The sequence below is a fragment of the Bombus vosnesenskii genome, unplaced genomic scaffold (genome assembly GCF_011952255.1).
Source record: "Bombus vosnesenskii isolate JDL3184/JDL3185 unplaced genomic scaffold, Bvos_JDL3184-5_v1.1 scf7180000013992, whole genome shotgun sequence".
NCBI lineage: Eukaryota > Metazoa > Arthropoda > Insecta > Hymenoptera > Apidae > Bombus > Bombus vosnesenskii.
The window spans coordinates 23,542-29,004 of record NW_022883318.1 but is presented as its reverse complement, the minus strand read 5'-3'; the positions used below and the strand labels follow the sequence as shown (position 1 = coordinate 29,004).

At 35.1% G+C, this 5,463-nt stretch overlaps 1 long non-coding RNA gene across 1 annotated transcript; it reads right to left on the bottom strand.

The window, feature by feature from the left end:
• Positions 1 to 3,004: 3,004 nt before the first annotated feature.
• LOC117239445 lies at positions 3,005 to 5,254 on the bottom strand. The gene is made up of 3 exons (XR_004494448.1): positions 4,950 to 5,254; positions 4,022 to 4,144; positions 3,005 to 3,505 (listed from the first exon to the last, which is right to left on the bottom strand). It is a non-coding gene; the product is annotated as an uncharacterized LOC117239445 (long non-coding RNA).
• Between the last annotated feature and the right edge of the window lie 209 nt (positions 5,255 to 5,463).

The following is a 5,463-nucleotide window of genomic DNA, read 5'->3' as shown; positions in this document are numbered from 1 at the left end:
GATTTATTCCAGGTCTCTCCAAGAACACGAAATTAAATTTAATAAATTAATGGAAAGACTGAGGACAGCTAAATTACGATTACAACCTGATAAGTGCGAATTTTTACGACACGAGGTGAATTATTTAGGACATATAATTAGTGAGAACGGCGTGAAACCCGACCCAAAGAAAGTCGAAGCCGTATCAAAATTTCCACGACCAAAGAGGGCGAAAAATATCAAACAATTTCTGGGACTAGCAGGATATTACAGAAGATTTATACCCGATTTCTCCAAGGTCGCGAAACCATTGACACAACTACTAAAGAAAGATACTCCCTTTAAATGGACAGAAAATCAAGAAAATGCATTCAATAATTTAAAGACAGCGTTAATGACGAAACCCATTCTACAATACCCAGACTTTTCTAAACCCTTTAACCTTACTACAGACGTATCAGGATATGCAATAAGCGATGTACTGAGTCAAGGGCCAATCGGAAAGGATTTGCCGATTGCGTATGCCTCAAGACTATTAAATTCCGCCGAACAAAATTACTCTACCATAGAAAGAGTGTCTGGCAATTGTTTACAGCGCAATGCACTTCCGACCGTATCTTTACGGAAGAAAGTTTACCATCGTAACCGATCATAAACCTTTAGTGTGGATGCATTCTATCAAAGATTCTACTTCGAGAATTTGGAAATGGAAATTAAAATTATCTGACTTTGAATTTGATATTGTATACAAAGAAGGCAGGGCGAACGCAAACGCAGACGCATTATCTAGGAACCCTCCGGAAGTTTATTTACCAATCAAAAAGAGAGAGGAAGTCTCACCGATTCGCTATCCTGTCTCAAAAAGATTCGAAATAGATACGTCAACGGAAAACTCTCCCATATTCGAAGCCAAACCACGCGTCTTACCTCAATCCACTGATCTTACAAAACAAGGAAAAATTTCTACTCGAAAGCATCTTACACTGGAAGAAACACCCGTAAAATATTCTGACGAAGCACTAACCGAGCTCGATGTTAATATAGATAGAGAAATAACTGATCGAGGAAAAAGGCGCATGGACGCAACAGGCGAGGAAGAGCCCTCTGCTGTAATTCCAGAACTAACTCAACAACGAGAAAAGGATACGCATGTCTCAAAAAGATTCGAAATAGATACGTCAACCGAAGACTCTCCCATATTCGAAGCTAAATCACACGTCTTGCCTCAATCCAGTGATTCTAAAAATCAAGGAAAGGGTTTTACCCGAAAACATTTTACAATAGAAGAAACCCCCATAAAATATTTAGACCAAGCATTAGCAGAAATCGATGTAAGTACAGATAGAGAAATAACCAATCGAGAAAAAGAAGACACGGATACAGCAAGCGAAAAAGAGACCTCCACTGTAATTCCAGAACTAATTCAACAACGAGAAAAGGACACGAGACCTACGATAATTGCGGAACTAAGAATTTCAGAAACCAGAGACTCAATTGCGAGAGTAAATGACCATAAAGTAGTATTTATAGATATACATGGCAATCCGATAGATAAAGGAGCCTTAGAAATGAAGGAAACGGGAAAATTGCCTCGTTATGAAGATTTAATGTTAGAAAAAGCAAGATTGAATTACGATTCTGGAAAATACATTGTATTCCTACCGATAAAGGAAAATAGAAATATTCCAATAACACCAGAAAATTTATTAAACTCGCTAAGATCTCTATTAGACGTAGTAAATGAAAAACAGTTAACTTCGTTCAGCATTAGCAAAGGAAACTTGGAGGAAATACCCTGGCGATATACAATCAGAAAATTAAAGGAAATATTTATGGAAAAAACCTTATCCATCACCATTTGCACTGGGGAAGTAATTACTCCACCTGTGGAAGCGCGGAACAGCATAATACGAGAAAACATGAATCAAGCATAGCAGGACACAAAGGAATTACCAAAACTTATCAAAGAATATGACAACACTACTATTGGGAAAATATGAAAAGGGAAATTCAAGATTACGTAAGAACATGTAAGGAATGTCAATTGAAGAAACTCACAAGAATAAAAGCAAAACAACCAATGGTACTTACAGACACACCAGGTAAAGCGTTCGATAAGGTTAGTATGGATATTGTAGGTCCATTACCAAAAACCCAAAAGGGAAACGAATATATATTAACTATCCAAGACTTATTAACAAAATACTCAATTGGGATTCCACTAGGAGGAATCTCTTCAGCCGAGATAGCGGACGTTTTTGTAAAGCGATTTATTTGTCGTTTCGGGTCACCGAGAGCTATTCTCACTGATCAAGGAACGAATTTTACATCCTCACTAATGAAGAAAGTAGCAAAGAGATTCCGCATCAAACAATATACCACGACGGCATATCATCCACAAAGTAACGGTTCAATCGAAAGATCTCACCACGTGCTGATAGAATATCTCAAATTATACATTGAAAATTCCAAAAATTGGAACGAATGGGTAGAATTAGCTATGTTTTCCTATAATACCTCTGTACACGAAGGAACGAAATTCTCCCCGCACGAATTAGTTTTTGGACATCTAGCCAGAGAACCTACTGGTGAAGTAATAATCGAAGAGAACATGGAACCAACTTACGCAGAATATCTCGAAGATCTGTTCGATAAAATTAACACCGTACAACGAATGGCAAGAGAAAATTTGATAAAATCCAAACTAAGATCAAAAGAATATTACGACCGACGAATCAACCCCCAAGATTAATAAATAGGAGATTCGATATATTTACTAAAAGAACCCAGTAAAGGAAAATTCTCCGATCAATATACTGGACCATACAAAGTGCTAGAAATCTTGCAGAACCAAAACGTCAAGATCGAAGTAAAAGGGATTCCGCGAACGGTGCATTTAAACAAGTTAAAACTAGCGCATAATCGAAATAAGCAATGTATAAAGCGATTTCAGTGGGCAACGTAGTGTGATAGTATATGTTATAGTGCTGTTCGTCGAATAATACAGATATCGAACACCTAAAAGGAAAAAGGAAAATTATTATACGTGTTTCAATTATTGCTTAAATATAAAACGTGTTAACTCAATGAACAATTAACTAGTGAAAGTGAAAGTTACCTTGTGAATAAGTGATCAACACACAAGAAAGTGTACGTGCAAGTATAGGTTATGGATCGTTGTTCGTGGAACACAATGTATGACAGCTACCTAAAATAAGTGAATAAATTAGTTTCAATTGTCTCAGTGCAAAATACAAGGTTACTAAATGTTATAACTATATTATGGATAAATCAAAAGGAGGTGTGACACTGTTCGTCGAACAATACAGATAGCGAAAACCTAAAAAGAAAAAAGGGAAAATTATTATGTGTACTCCAATTATTGTTTGAATATACAACGTGTCGATTCAATAAATAATTAAAAGAGGGAAAGTGAAAGTTACCTTGTAAACAAGTAATCATCATACAAGAAGGTCTACATGCAAAATAGGTTATGGCTCCCTGCTTGCGGAACACCATGTACCAGCTGAAAATAAACGAACGAATTAACTTCAATTGCCTTAATGCAAAGAGCAGCATCGCTAAATGTTATAACGGTGCTGTGGAGGCGTGGCACTGTTCGTCGAATGACACAGATAGCGGAAACTTGGAAAAAGAAAAGAAGTTTATTACGAGTGCTCCAATTACTGTTTGAATGTAAAACGTGTTAGTTCAACGAATAACGAAAACAGTGGAAGTGCAACTTACCTCGTGAACAATCAATCACCATACAAGGAAGTGTACATGCATGGATTTCACAGATTAACAAGAAGAAATAAAATAGCTGATAAATATAGAAAGTGGTTAGAAAATAATTAAGATAGATTAATTGAGAGTTAGTAATAAATATAACCGGAGTAAAAGGATATTTTATTATGTATTAATCTACGTAGTATTGTTATATTATTATATCTAACATGTAGAAGTGGATTTTGTAATGCACAATAGCGGTCGCACACACAATGCATTATACACATATTAAATTAAATGAATTAAACAGTACCTTTATAGCCACAGATAGAAGACGATTGAAGGCAACCGTAATAAGTATCGAAGGCATATCGAAGAATTGGATGACGTTGTGGGAATGATCCAGCTAAGTGACGCAGCATCGAATGAGTAGAATCTGAAGAATTACAGACAATGTTAATCTAATAAATAAATTTTAACCACTAATAAGGAAACTAATTCATATCATACATAAAATAATAACAAATAGCAAGTACATGCAATAATAAATTAATAGGGAAAATAAGGAAAGGTCAATAAACACAGAAATAGGTTAGAAATTACAATGTCAATCTAACAAATAAATTTTAATCACTAATAAGGGAACTAATCCATATCATACATAAAATAATAACAAATCGCAAGTACATGCAATAATAAATTAATAGGGAAAATAAGAAGGGTCAATAAACACAGAAATGGGTTAGAAATTAATCAAGATAGACTAACTAAATATTAACGAGAAGACATGACTGAACTCGGTGCAAAGGAATAAAGTTATGCCACACGAAAATAACTGGTAACACAGTACACAAACCATTAACTAAATTAAACGAGACTTATATAAATGCAAGTCACGTATAATCAAGACAAGGACTATTGAAATTCGGTAACAATACAATCCATGCTATCACATTTATCACAAGTAGCACACGGTATTGACACACACAATATCATGAAACACAAAACAATATTACAAAACACTACTAAATAAAATTATAGTGATTAACAATTAATTAGCTATTTCAACAACACGTTACTGTTGACATTAAACCAACGCCATACCAAAGACACGCGAGCGGCCATGTTGAAAAATTCGTCGCGCGCACATACAAATAATAGCCAAAGCAATATAATACAGCATCATAATAGCAATGTTAGGCACTAATATAAAAAAGAAATAATAAATAATATATATATACATTAACTATTTTTATATGTGTGTACAGAACTGATGGCGAACTCATCAACCATTCTCTGAACGACGGATGGAAGAACATGAATAGCAATCCGCACAGTGGAACTGTAAAGTATTTGTAAGCCACTCACGAAACCAAATACTGATGCTATCCACCTGTAAACAAACAACATTTATAACTATGCATATAATTTTCACTTATGTTCACCAATATATATATACACGCATGTTGTAAAGTAGGCGATATTTATAACATTCACTTCCATTGATAATGCAAGTGACTCATAAAAATAAGCCGTCATATTTATCATTGCACGCACATATAGATATGTCGGAGATGAAAGGAAAACCGGAGCCTTCCCTTTGCAATTTTGAAGAAGCCTTCTAATGCTTTAGCCTATATTTTATCATAACTGTAATTAAGCAATTGTTATTTGTAATTGTTTGACATTTGTGAAAGCGAAAGTGGGTTCGAGGTGACAACTGGTCGCCGAACGTAGCCACGGTCACGGGATAAA